Here is a 15,179-nt window from a genome sequence, read left to right as displayed (position 1 = left end):
CCAACACTGTTTATTCTCATTCTTTGTGATGTGTGCCATTCTCTGGGGTGTGAGGTGGTATCTCATCGTTGTTTTGATTTGCATCTCCCTGATGATTAGTGATGTGGAACATTTTTTCATGTGTCTTTTGGCCATGCGTATTTCTTCTTTGTCAAAGTGTCTGTTCATTTCTTCTCCCCATTTTTTGATGGGGTTAGATGTTTTTTTCTTGTAAAGTTCTGTCAGTGCCTTGTATATTTTGGAGATTAGCCCCTTATCTGATGGGTATTGGGTGAATAGTTTCTCCCACTCAGTGGGTGGCTCTTGTATCCTGGGCACTATTTCCTTTGAGGTGCAGAAGCTTCTCAGCTTAATATATTCCCATCTGTTAATCTCTGCTTTCACTTGCTTGGAGAGTGCAGTTTCCTCCTTGAAGATGCCTGTAATGTCCTGTAGTGTTTTGCCTATGTGCTGTTCTATATATCTTATGGTTTTGGGGCTGATATCGAGGTCTTTAATCCATTTGGATTTTACCTTTGTACATGATGTTAGCTGGGGGTCTAAGTTTAATTTTTTGCAAGTGGCTATCCAATTGTGCCAACACCACTTGTTGAAGAGGCTTTCCCTGCTCCATTTAGGATTTCCTGCTCCTTTATCAAAAATTAGATGGTTGTATCTCTGGGGAACATTTTCTGAGTATTCAAGCCTATTCCACTGATCTGAGGACCTATCCTTATTCCAATACCATGCTGTTTTGATAACTGTTGCTTTGTAGTACAGTTTAAAGTTGGGAAAAGTAATTCCTCCCATATTCTTTTTCCCAATGATTGCTTTAGCTATTCGAGGGTGTTTATTGTTCCAAATGAATTTCAAAAGTGTCTGATCCACTTCTTTGAAGAATGTCATGGGTATCTTTAGAGGGATGGCATTAAATCTGTATAATGCCTTGGGGAGTATTGACATTTTGATGATGTTAATCCTGCCAATCCATGAGCAGGGTATGTGTTTCCATTTCCGTGTGTCCTCTCTTATTTCTTGGAGCAGAGTTTTATAGTTTTCTTTGTATAGGTCCTTCACATATTTAGTCAAGTTGATTCCAAGATATTTGAGTTTGTGTGGTACTATTGTGAATGGGGTTGTTTTCTTAATGTCCATTTCTTCTTTATTACTGTTGGTGTATAGAAAGGCCATTGATTTTTGTGTGTTAATTTTGTAGCCTGCCACCTTGCTATATGAGTCTATTGTTTCTAGAAGCTTTTTGATAGAGTCTTTAGGGTTTTCTAAGTAGAGTATCATGTCATCTGCAAACAGTGAGAGCTTGACTTCTTCCTTTCCTATCTGGATTCCCTTGATATCCTTTTCTTGCCTAATCGCTATAGCAAGTACTTCCAGTGCTATGTTGAATAGGAGTGGTGAGAGAGGACAGCCTTGTCTTGTGCCAGAATTTAGAGGGAAGGCTTTCAGTTTTTCTCCATTGAGGATAATATTTGCCACTGGCTTGTGGTAGATGGCCTTCACTATATTGAGAAAGGTTCCCTCCATTCCCATCTTGCTGAGAGTTTTGATCAAGAATGGGTGTTGGACCTTATCAAATGCTTTCTCTGCATCTATTGATATGATCATGTGGTTTTTATTTTTCTTGTTATTGATGTTGTGTATTATGTTGATAGATTTACGGATGTTAAACCAGCCTTGCATTCCTGGGATGAAACCTACTTGATCGTAGTGGATGATCTTCTTAATGAGGCATTGAATCCTATTTGCCAGGATTTTGTTGAGGATCTTTGCATCTGCATTCATCAGTGATATTGGTCTGTAATTTTCTTTTTTGGTAGCGTCTCTGTCTGGTTTAGGTATCAAGGTGATGTTGGCTTCATAAAAGCTATTTGGAAGTGTTTCTGTTTGTTCAATTTCATGAAAGAGTCTTGCCAAGATTGGCAGTAGTTCCTCTTGGAAAGTTTGATAGAATTCATTAGTGAATCCATCTGGACCTGGGCTTTTGTTTTTCGGCAGACATTTGATTACTGTTTTAATTTCATCAATGGTGATGGGGGTGTTTAGATATGCTACATCCTCTTCCTTCAACCGTGGAAGATTATAAGAGTCCAAGAATTTATCCATTTCTTCCAGGTTCTCATTTTTAGTGGCGTAGAGTTTTTCAAAGTAGTTTCTGATTACCCTTTGAATCTCTGTCATATCAGTAGTGATCTCTCCTTTTTCATTCCTGATACGAGTTATCAAGTTTCTCTCTCTCTCTTTCTTTGTTAGGTTTGCCAGTGGTCTATCAATCTTGTTTATTTTTTCAAAGAACCAACTTCTGCTTTCGTTGATCTTTCGGATTGTTTTTTGAGTTTCCACTTCGTTGATTTCTGCTCTCAGCTTTGTTATTTCCTTCTGTCTTCCTGTTCTTGGGTCCTTTTGTTGAGCATTTTCTAGTTCTATTAGCTGTGTCATTAAGCTACTCAGGTAAGCTCCTTCTTCCTTCCTGATGTGTGCTTGCAAAGCTATAAATTTTCCTCTCAGTACTGCTTTTGCTGTGTCCCATAAGTTCTGAGAGTTTGTGTCTTTATTGTCATTTGTTTCCAGGAACCTTTTTATTTCCTCCTTGATTTCATCTCGGACCCACTGGTTATTGAGCATGAGGCTGTTTAACTTCCAGGTGTTAAAGTGTTTCTTCTGAGTCCCTTTGGAGTTCACAAATAATTTCAGAGCCTTGTGGTCAGCGAAGGTAGTCTGCAAAATTTCTATCCTCTTGATCTTATGGAGGTATGTTTTATGTGCCAGCATGTAGTCTATCCTGGAGAATGTCCCATGTACATTGGAGAAGAATGTGTATCCAGGTTTCTGGGGATGGAGTGTCCTATATATATCCACTAGGCCTCTTTCTTCCATTTCTCTCCTCAGGTCTAGTATATTCTTGTTGGGTTTCAGTCTGGTTGACCTGTCCAGTGTTGACAAAGCCGTGTTTAGGTCCCCCACAATTATTGTGTTGTTGTTGATATTATTTTTCAGATTTGTCAGCAGTTGTATTAAATATTTTGCTGGCCCCTCATTCGGTGCATATATGTTTAGGAGAGTGAATTCTTCCTGCTCTACGTACCCCTTGATTAATATAAAATGTCCGTCTTTGTCCCTTACAACCTTCCTGAGTATAAAGTTTGCATTATCTGATATTAGTATGGCCACTCCAGCTTTTTTATGGGTGTTGTTTGCTTGGATAACTTTTCTCCAGCCTTTTATTTTGAGTCTATGTTTGTTCTGACTATTCAGGTGCGTTTCTTGTAGGCAGCAGAAGGTTGGATTGAGTTTTTTGATCCATTTAGCCACTCTGTGTCTCTTAACTGGTGCATTTAGTCCATTGACGTTGAGAGAAAGAATTGTCCTGGGATTTAACGCCATCTTTATTTCAAAATTTGGTGTGTCTTTTGGGTAGTCTTGTCTTAGATTAGGTCTTTCAGTTTTTCTCTTAAGACTGGTTTTGTGTCTGTGAAGTTTCTGAGCTGTTTTTTGTCTGTGAAACCATGTATTCTTCCATCAAACCGGAAAGTGAGTTTTGCTGGGTATAGTATTCTGGGTGAAGCATTCATTTCATTCAGTCTTGTCACAATATCCCACCACTGCTTTCTGGCATTGAGCGTTTCTGGTGACAGGTCTGCTGTAAATCTCAGGGAAGCTTGCTTGAACATGATTTCCCCTTTTGATCTTGCTGTTTTCAGAATTCTGTCTCTATCTGTGGGATTTGTCATTGTGACTAGGATGTGTCTTGGGGTGGTTTTTCTGGGGTCTCTTTTGGTTGGTACTCTTCGGGCATGCAGGATTTGATCACATATATTCTTTAGCTCTGGAAGTTTCTCTTTAATGATGTTCTTGACCATTGATTCTTCCTGGAAATTTTCTTCCTGGGTCTCTGGGACTCCAATGATTCTTAAGTTGTTTCTGTTGATCTTATCATAGACTTCTATTTTCGTCTGTTCCCATTCTTTGACTAATTTTTCCATTGTCTGCTCATTTGCTTTAAGTTTTTTGTCCAATCTCTCCTGCTGTATGGAATTGTTATGTATCTCATCTTCCACAGCACCAAGTCTATTCTCAGCTTCTGATACCCTGTCCCAGAGCTTATCCATTTTGTCATTCACTTCGTTTACTGAGTTTTTCAGGCCTGTTAGTTGACATGTTATTTCAGTTTGGAGTTTTGTCATTTCTGCCTTCATATTTTCTTGGTTCTTATTAGTGTTCTGTTCAACTCGATCCATGGTTTCTTGGAGTCTGTTGAGCACCTTCCATATTGCTAGTCTAAAGTCCTTATCTGAGAGGTTGATTAGTTGTTCAGTCATTATCTGGTCCTCAGAATTGTCATCTTCATTCTCTATGTCTGATGCTGGCCTGCGCTGTTTCCCCATTGTCACATTTGTATTGTGGGTTTTTCTACGTGTTGTAGTGGTATTCATTGTCTATATGATGTAGGCAGCACACTCCTCTGGCTCCTCCCTTTCTGGATGGGCTGACTTGCCTCTAAGGGAGGGGAGTCCTCCGTGGATGAAGCCTCACACTGGGTCAAATCTTAGGCCCGAGCATGTAACAGAGAAGACAGTCCAGAGAGAAATGTTTGCTTCTGTGATATAGCGCCATTCTTAGTGTGATTTTTCCTTCTTGTTGCAATGGAGTTCTTTCCTTAGAAAGAGTGCACGGCCGCGTAGCGAAGCGAGCGGCCGTGCTCCTCTGAGCCTCTTTTTGCCCCACTCGCAAGAGTTTCACGCAAGAGGACAGTAGACAGACATAGACAGGTCACACTCACAGTCTTTCACAGCTGAGCCCCACTGGGCCGGTGTACTTTCGCGGATTTTCCCCGCCTGGTTTCACACACAGGGAGCCAGCTTTTGCAAAGGATAGCCGGCTTTTATGCTCTGAAGTCCCTCCCTGAAAATGGCGTCTGGGCGAGCGAGGTTTCTGGAGGCTCTTTTTGCCCCACTCGCAAGAGTTTCACGCAAGAGGACAGTAGACAGACATAGACAGGTCACACTCACAGTCTTTCACAGCTGAGCCCCACTGGGCCGGTGTACTTTCGCGGATTTTCCCCGCCTGGTGTCACACACAGGGAGCCAGCTTTTGCAAAGGATAGCCGGTTTTTATGCTCTGAAGTCCCTCACATCAAACTTCTGATGTCAAATTCCTCATATCAAACTTCATATCAAGGGCTCTGACATCAGGGCCTGTCAGAGCATTCTCTGAGAGTAGCATGACTTGCCAATTTAATCCCAGTGGAGATTTTCTACAAGAAAGAGTCCAAGAACAGGGTATGGTTCATGACACTTGAGTTCTAAGACACTTTAGAGTTATTCCTGAGTGTTCTATGTGGTTCATCTTGATGTGGTCATTAACTTCATCTATAAATTCTTCTCCCTCATAAATATGCAAACAAGCACTAGTTTACTTAATAAAGTATGAAAACATTTGTATCTGAGGACATCCCTAAAGTGGCCATAAGTGTATAGCCCTCACCATGAACTGGACATGGAAAACCCTCTTCCTGCTCTCAGTGGCTATGGGTAAGTGTCCCAGTTCCTGAAATAAGGAGCGAAGTAAGCCCAGTCAGGAAGTTTGTTCACTCATGTCTCTGTTCACAGGTGTGAACTCCCAGGTGCGGCTGGTGCAGTCTGGGGCTGATGTGAGGAAACCTGGGACATCAGTGAAGATCTCCTGCAAGGCATCCGAATACACCTTCACCAGTAGATGGATGCAATGGGTGAAGCAGCGTCCTGGACAAGCGCTTGAGTGGATGAAATAAATCCTAACATTGGTGATACAAACTACACACAGAGCTTTAAGGGTAGAGTGACCTTAAGTGCAGACAAGTCCACTAGCATAGCCCACATGGAACTCAGCAATCTGAGCTCTGAGGACACGGCCATGTCTCTGTACCAGAGACAGTGTTACAGCCCATATCCTGAGCATGTCAGAAACCTGAGGGAGTTGCAGCTGTGCTGGGTGAGAAAATAACAGAGTTGCTGATGCTGCTGACTACTTTCTTCTCTAGAATCAGGCACTGAGACACAGGCAGGAATCTTTGGCTTGAGGAGTTTAATTAACTTTTATTTATTTTTATTTTTTAGTTCATACTAGGTGACCTCAGGTTTACTCCTGACTCTTCTCTCAGGAAATATCTCTTGGCTGACTTGGACATCCATGTCAGATTCTGCGGATTAATCCTGTGTTGACAATGTTCAAGTTAACTGCCTTACCCACACTATGAACCCTGCTCATCCTTCTTTTGAAGCAAGAGTATAGTATATCTCTCAATCTTTCAGTAATCGTCTAAAGACCAAAGCCTTTTTCTATATTACATATTTTTATTCATACTTTCTTATAATGTACTCTGGAGATTCATATATTTTAGCAAAATAACCACTCATAAGTATGTGCTGTTTTCATTGCATGTTTTTTTTCTCTTAAGTCTTTCTTTAGAAACCTTCAACCTGAGCCAGAGTAATAGCACAGTGGTAGGACATTTGTCTTTCATGCAGCCAATTCTAGTATCTCCAGACAATATGGAGAGGTTGCCTCAAAATCTTTACATGCTGTTTTAAACTGTTCCACATCCTCCATTTTGAGAGGTTGATTAGTTGGAATATATACTGTCTGCAATGGAGTTGAGGCCGGATTAGCAGAAGTACCCTGCACAGGGCTCTGAGGCCTGAGGTGTGGAGTACTAGAATGTGGTTCATTGTCTGAGTTGGCACTAACATGTGAGTCCATACTGTGAACAGATTCAGGACTCTCTTGTGAAGTTAGCACTGGAGGTTGGTCATCAGTGTCAAGATTTTGATTTGGACCGTGAGTATCTAAATTACGTGTCTGGGTTGATTTTTTACTGGCAAAAATGCCTATATTCTTGATGCCAGTGCTAGATTTATCAGCCTGTACCTTAGTCTGAATTTTCGTAGGATAAATTTTTTTTATTGTCCATACTGGTCATCACTTTACAATTTCCACACTGTCTATTTTCTAACCACCAGCCAATGCCTATGCATACAATAGCCATATTAGCCAAAACAGAAATTCCACAAACTATAACTAATGGAGACCACTCAAGCGATGCAAATATTGGAGTAGAAATTTTTGATTGGAATGTAAACACCAACCATCCAACGACAATGATATTTACTAGTGCCAAACCAAGTGGTTTACATCCAAACAGAATAATGCACTTGAATAATGCCAAACTGATGTATTTAATAACAGATGGCATAGTGAGCGTGAGTATCTATAGAAATCAGCCAAGGACCTGCAGAGGTAATTTCCAATAAAACATGTCATTTCCAGTTACTGAGGGTCCAGATTCACCTGTTCCAGGCGTCATTTGTTGTTGGAATTTGAACTCCTAATTGATAGTTTCTGAGTCCACAAATAACTCCCAGAAAGATAAATTAAATTCCATTCTTCTGTCCCCCCTTTTGGGGAAGACCCTGGTAATAATATCCGGAGTAAATAATCAACACAAACAAAAGATTAGGGGACCAAAGGTTCAGCAAAGAGAGTCTTTTGTCAGTCTGTAGCCAGCTCCAAAAAGCAAACCAAACCAGTCCTCAGCTCTGTCGTCAGGTGGGACGACAGGCAAAAACAATATTACAACATGAATACACAACAGGGTTCACTCAGAGGACTTCAAGGGAAACTGCTTCTATGCCTGTTTGCCTCAGTTTCTGAATCCCTGAAGGTTTCCTCAGAGGTCTAGGGAGCGCACCCCCAAAAAACTGCATTTTGAAGCTGCCCAGTAAGTACATTCTGGCTGCTGAGGGCTCTGGCCTGTGGAGGCTCCACCCTGCTGTGCCTTTTTTCACTCTGAGGACTGTCGACTAGAGGCAGGAGAAGAGCAGCTTCGCTTTGCAGCCGCGCACTCTTTCTAACCAATGAACCCCACCAAAACACGCAGGAAAAACCACACTACAAGCATAACAATGGGGAAACCTCGCAGGCAAACACCATCCACAGAGAATGAAGATGAAAGCTCGGATGACCTAATAAATTCCAACCACCTGTTTAACCTCTTAGATAAGGAGTTTAGAATAGAAATATGGAAGATGTTCGTAGAACTCAAAAATTGCATAGATTGATCTGAACAGAACATAAAGACAGAAATCAGAAAACTCCAAACTGAAATAGCAGATATGAAAAACACGGTTGTTCAACTGAAAACCTCAATGGATAGCCTTGCCAACAGGGCATCAGCAGCTGAGGAGAGAATCAGAGTACTGGAAGATGTGATGCAGAAAAACTCAACACAACAGAAGAAATTGGAAAAAAACCTTAAGACAAACGAACAGGCAATGGAAAAAGTACTCAAGGAATGCGAACAGATGAAAATAGAAGTCTTTGATAAACTCAACAGAAACAACATAAGAATCATTGGAGTCCCAGAGACCCAGGAAGGAGAACTCCAGGAAGAATCAACTGTCAAAGCCATCATCAAAGAGATACTTCCAGAGTTAAAGACTACATGCAATCAAATCCTGCATGGCCGAAGAGTACCAGCTAAAAGAGACCCAAAGAAAAACACCCCAAGACATATCCTCATTACAATGACAAATCCCATAGATAGAGATAGCATACTGAAACAGCAAGATCAAAAAGGGAAATTACATTCAAAGGAGCATCCCTAAGACTTACAGCAGACATGTCACAAGAAACTCTCAAGGCCAGAAGACAGTGGTGGGATATTGTGACAAGACTGAATGAAATGAATGCCTCCCCAAGAATACTGCACCCAGTCCGACTCATGTTCAGGTTTGAAGGAAGAATACATAGCTTCATGGATAAACAAGAGCTCAGAAACTTCACAGATGATAAACCAGCCTTAAAGGAAAAACTGACAGGTCTACTCTAAGACAAGAGAGACCAAAAAACAGAGCAAACTTATCTTCAAAGATGACATTAAATCCTATGATAATCATCTCCCTCAATGTCAATGGACTAAATTCACCAATTAAAAGACACAGAGTGGCAAAATGGGTCAAAAAGATGAATCCAACTTTCTGCTGCCTACAAGAAACACATCTGAATAGTAAGAACAAACATAGACTCAAAATCAAAGGCTGAAGAAAAATCATCCAAGCAAACAACACCCTCAAAAACTGGGGTGGTCATATTAATATCTAATGACACCAACTTTATGCTCAGAAAAGTGGTAAGGAACAAAGATGAACACTATGTATTAATCAAGGGATATGTGCAACAGGAAGAAATCAGACTATGCGCCCAATGAGAGACCAGCAAATTATCTAATAGAGTTACTGATAAATCTGAAAGAAGAAATCAATAACACAATAATTGTAGGAGACCTCAACACGGCCCTATCAACACTTGATAGGTCAATCAGATTGAAACCCAACAAAAACATACTAGCCCTGAAAAGAGTAATGGAAGAAAGAGGACTCATAGATATGCACAGGACACTCCATCCCAAAAAACCTGGATACACATTCTTTTCCAATGTACATGGGTCATTCTCCAGAATAGACTACATGCTGACACATAAAATATACCTCCATAAAATCAAGAGGATAGAAATCTTGCAGGCTATCTTTGCTGACCACAAGGCTCTGAAATTAGATGTGAACTACAAAGTCACACAGAAGAAAAACTTTAACAATTGGAAATTAAACACCCTGCTGCTGAACAACCAGGGGGTTCGAGATGAAATCAAAAAGGAAATCAAAATTTTCCTGGAAACAAATGATAATGAAGACACAAACTGCCAGAATCCATGGGACACAGCAAAAGCGGTCCTTAGAGGAAAATTTATAACTCTACAAGCACACATCAGGAAGAAAGAAGGGGCATACCTGAATAACTTAATGATGCAGCTCAAAAAATTAGAAAATGACCAACAAAAGGAACCAAAAATAGGGAGACAGAAGGAAATAACAAAGCTGAAAGCAGAACTCAATGAGGTGGAAAACCAAAAAAAAATTCAAAAATCAACAAAAGCAGAAGTTGGTTCTTTGAAAAAATAAACAAGATTGATAGACCATTGGCAAAACTCACAAAGAGAGAAATCTGATAACCCTTATTAGAAATGAAAAAGGGGAGATCACGACAGATATTGCAGAGATCCAAAGGGTAATCAGAGACTACTTTGAGAAACTTTATGCTACTAAACATGGGAACCTAGAAGAAATGGAAAAATTCTTGAACACCTATAACCTTCCACATTTAAGTAAGGAGGATGTAGCATATCTAAACACCCCCATCACTACTGAGGATATTGAAACTGTAATCAAACATCTGCCCCAAAAGAAAAGCCCAGGCCCACATGGATTTCCTAATGAATTTTTTCAAATCTTTCAAGAGGAGCTACTACCAATACTAGCCAAGCTCTTCTATTAATTAGAAATTAATTAGAAATTAAAAAAAATGGGAACACTCCCAAACAGGTTTTATGAAGCCAACATCACCTTGATACCAAAACTGTACAGAGATGCTGGCAAAAATGAAAATTACAGACCAATATCCCTGATGAATGCTGATGCAAAGATCTTCAACAAAATCTTGGCAAATAGGATCCAATGCATCATCAGAAGATCATACACTATGACCAAGTAGGTTTCATCCCAGGAATGCAAGGATGGTTTAACATCCGTAAATCTACCAACATAATACACAACATCAACAACAAGAAAAATAAAAATCACATGATCATATCAATAGATGCTGAGAAAGCATTTGATAAGGTCCTACACCCATTCTTGATCAAAACTCTCAGCAAGATGGGAATAGAAGGAACCTTTCTCAATCTAGTTGAAGCCATCTACCATAAGCTAATGGCAAATATTATCCTCAATGGAGAAGAACTAAAAGTCTTCCCTCTAAATTCTGGTAAAAGACAAGGCTGTCCACTCTCACCACTTCTCTTCAACATAGTACTGGAAGTTCTTGCTATAGCGATCAGGCAAAAAATAGATATCAAGGGAATCCAGATAAGAAAGGAAGAAGTCAAGCTCTCATTGTTTGCAGACGACATGATACTCTACTTAGAAAAACCTAAAGACTCTACCAAAAGCTTCTAGAAACAATAGACTCATATAGCAAGGTGGCAGGCTACAAAATCAACCTACAGAAATCAATGGCCTTTTTATACACCAATAATGATAGAGAAGAGATGGAAGTCAGGAATGCAATCCCATTTACAATAGTGCCACACAAACTCAAATATCTTGGAGTCAACTTGACCAAAGACGTGAAGGACCTATACAAAGAAAATTATAAAGCCCTGCTCCAAGAAATAAGAGAGGACACACGGAAATGGAAACACATACCCTGCTCATGGATTGGCAGGATTAACATCATTAAAATGGCAATACTCCCCAAAGCATTATACAGATTTAATGCCATCCCCTTAAAAATACCCATGACATTCTTTAAAGAAGTGGATCAAACGCTTATGAAGTTCATCTGGAACAATAAACACCCTTGAATAGCTAAAGCACTCCTAGGGAAAAGAAAAATGGGAGGCATTACTTTCCCCAACTTTAAACTGTACTACAAAGCAATAGTTGTCAAAACGGCATGGTATTGGAATAAAGACAGACCCTCAGATCAGTGGAATAGGCTTGAGTTCTCAGACATTGTCCCTCAGACATACAATTACCTAATTTTTGACAAAAGAGCAAGAAATCCTAAGTGGAGCAGGGAAAATCTCTTCAACAAGTGGTGCTGGCAGAACTGGTTAGCTACTTGCAAAAAAGTGAACATAGACCCCCAGTTAACATCATGTATGAAGGTAAAATCCAAATGGATTAAAGACCTTGATAACAGACCTGATATCATAAGGTATATAGAACAACACGTCGGTAAAACACTCCATGACATTGAAACTGACTAAAGGTATCTTCAAGTAGGAAACTGCACTTTCCAAACAAGTGGAAGCAGAGATCAACAGATGGGAATACATTAAACTGAGAAGCTTCTGAACCTCAAAAGAAATAGTGCCCAAGATACAAGACTCACCCACTGAGTGGGAGAAACTATTCACCCAACACTCTTAGATAAGGGGCTAATATTCAAAATATACAGGGCACTGACAGAACTTTACAAGAAAAAAAACCATCTAATCCCATCAAAAAATGGGGAGAAGAAATGAACAGACACTTTGATAAAAAAGAAATACAAATGGCCAAAAGGCACATGAAAAAGTGCTCCTCATCACTAATCATCAGGGAGATGCAAATCAAAACAACGATGAGATACCACCTCACATCACAGAGATTGGCACACATCACAAAGAATGAGAACAGTCAGTGCTGGCTGGGATGTGGAGAGAAAGGAACTCTTATCCACTGCTGGTGGGAATGCTGTCTAGTCCAACATCTATGGAACGCGACATGCAGATTCCTCCAAAACCTGGAAATTGAGCTCCCATTCGATTCAGCTATTCCGCTCCTAGGGATATACCCTAAGAACACAAGAATACAATACAAAAACCCCTTCCTCACACCTATATTCATTGCAGCACTATTCACAATAGCCAGGCTCTGGAAACAACCAAGATGCCCTTCAACAGACGAATGGCTATAGAAACTGTGGTACATATACACAATGGAATATTATGTAGCCATCAGGAGATGAAGTCATGAAATTTTCCTATACATGGATGTACATTGAATCTATCATGCTGAGTGAAATAAGTCAGAGGGAGAGAGAGAGACGCAGAATAGTCTCACTCATCTATGGTTTTTAAGAAAAATAAGTCATTTTTGTAACAATCCTCAGAGACAATGAGAGGGGGGTTGGAACACCAGCTCACTTCATGAAGCTCACCACAAAGAGTGGTGAGTGCAGCTATAGAAATAACTACACAGAGAACTACCATAATCAAGTGAATGAATGAGGGAACTGGAAAGCTTGTCTGAAGTACAGGTGGGGGTGAGGTGGGATGGAGGGAGATTTGAGACATTGGTAGTGGGAATGTTGCACTGGTGAAGGGGGTGTTCTTTACATGACATAAATTACAATCATTTATGTAATCAAGATGTTTAAATAAATAAAAATGGAAAAAAAGAGAATACATAACAGGTTTCTACTTAGTTGACTTCTTTTTGTTTTGTTTTTTTTGGGCCACTCCTGGCATTGCTCAGGGGTTACTCCTGGCTGTATTCTCAGAAATAGCTCCTGGCAGGCACGGGGGACCATATGGGACACCAGGATTTGAACCAACCACCTGTGGTCCTGGATTGGCTGCTTGCAAGGCAAACGCCGCTGTGCTATCTCTCTGGGCCCCACTTCGTTGACTTCTGCTCTCAGCTTTGTTATTTCCTTCTGTCTTCCTACTTTTCATTCCTTTTGTTGGTCATTTTGTAGTTTTATGAGTTGTGTCATTAAGCTATTCAGGTATGCCCTTTCTTCCTTCCTGATGTGTGCTTGCAAAGCTGTAAATTTTCCTCTCAGTACCACTTTTGCTGTGTTCCATAGATTCTGGTAGTTCGTGTCTTCATTATCATATGTTTCCAGGAAAGTTTTGATTTCTTTTGTTGTTGTTGCTATTTTTGTGGTTGTTTTCTTATTTGTCTGCTTCCTTTTTAATTTTTGTTATGATTTTCTTCCCTCTTTCTCTCTCCTCTTAAATTGATATTTATGTCTAGATGGACTCCTCTAGGTTTTATGTTTGTTTGATTTTTGCCCCATCCACCCTTTTTTCTTTCCATCAAACAGAACCACATAACTTGAAACATCTTGCACTGCCTAATAAATTGAGTAAAAATAAAATAAAATAATGATCAGACTTAAACAGCAAATTCAAAAGTAATGACAGCAGAATTGATACCCAATCTACAACAAGCTATACCCAGAAGGCACCACTTATTCTAGCAGAATTGGTGGCAAAGGAGGTAGAAATGGGATGCATGCTGGGAACAGGGATGGAGGGAGGAAAACTCTGGAATGCCCCTGATTCAGTGCCACTATGTAAATTAAATAAAACTGTGAACGATTTGTAATTCACTTTCATAAAAATAAAAATTATTAATAAATTAACCCCCCACAAAACTAAGAATTAGACTGATATAAAAAAATTCTGAGTGAATGGGAATAGACTGGTGATGGTAATACAGTCTAAACACCAATGTTCTAGCACAGAGTCACTCTCACTGTATACAAGTCCAGCAGCACAGCTCACGGGCAGTGAGTAAACAAAGCTCTGAGGACAAGGCCATGTATTACTGTGCAAGAGACACAATGTGACAACCACATCCTGAGTATTTCAGAAACCTGAGGCAGAGGCAACTGTGCTGGGTCAAGAGATCACAGGGACTTTGATGCTGCTTCCTTTCTCCTCCTGAGTCAGGGTCTGAGATACAGCAGGGTTTCTCTGACTCATATTTAGTTTTTATTTTTAGGTCACACCAGGGGACATCAGATTTACTCAGAAATAACTGCTTGCTCACTTGGCATGTATATGGGATTCTGGTTATGGATACTATCTTGGCGATGTTCAAGGCAAGTACTTTACCCATCCACTGGACGCCACTCATCTTCCTTTTGATGAAAAACTACAGCATATCTTTCAATCCTTTAAGCAATATCCAAGAGAACAACAGCTTTTCCCTAGATTACATGTTTTACTTTATTTTTTTTTTTGAGGGGGCCACACCCGTTTGATTCTCAGAAGTTATTCCTGGCTAAGTGCTCAGATCGCCCCTGGCTTGGCGGGACCATATGGGATGCCAGGGGTTTGAACCACGGTCCCGCTGTCCTTCCTTGGCTAGGTCTGAAAAACTCAGTAGACAAATTGACAGACAGAATAGATAAGCTCTCCAACAGGGTAACAGAAGCTGAGGATAGAATTAGTGCCCCGGAAGATGAGATACATAACAACTTATACAACAGAAATGATTGGAAAAAAACCTTAAAGAAAATGATCAGACAATAGAAAAATTAGTCAAAGAACGTGAACAGATGAAAATAGAAGTCTATGATAAGCTCAATATAAACAACTTAAAAATCATTGGAGTTCCAGAGACCCAGGAAGAATATCTCCAGGAGAATCAACCGTCAAGAACATTATTAAAGAGAAACCACCAGAGCTAAAGAATACATGCGACCAAATCCTGCATGCCCGTAGAGAACCAACTAAAAGAGGCCCCAGAAAAAACACCCCAAGACATTTCCTAGTCACAATGATGAATCCCACAGATAGAGACAGAATTCTG

At 40.1% G+C, this 15,179-nt stretch overlaps 1 pseudogene; it reads left to right on the top strand.

The window, feature by feature from the left end:
• Positions 1-5,479: 5,479 nt before the first annotated feature.
• Positions 5,480-14,211, top strand: LOC126015897 (immunoglobulin heavy variable 1-46-like; annotated as a pseudogene).
• Positions 14,212-15,179: the final 968 nt, after the last annotated feature.

This window comes from Suncus etruscus, chromosome 8, assembly GCF_024139225.1.
Source record: "Suncus etruscus isolate mSunEtr1 chromosome 8, mSunEtr1.pri.cur, whole genome shotgun sequence".
NCBI lineage: Eukaryota > Metazoa > Chordata > Mammalia > Eulipotyphla > Soricidae > Suncus > Suncus etruscus.
The sequence above is the reverse complement of the archived record's forward strand: the minus strand, read 5'-3'. Positions and strand labels throughout refer to the sequence as shown.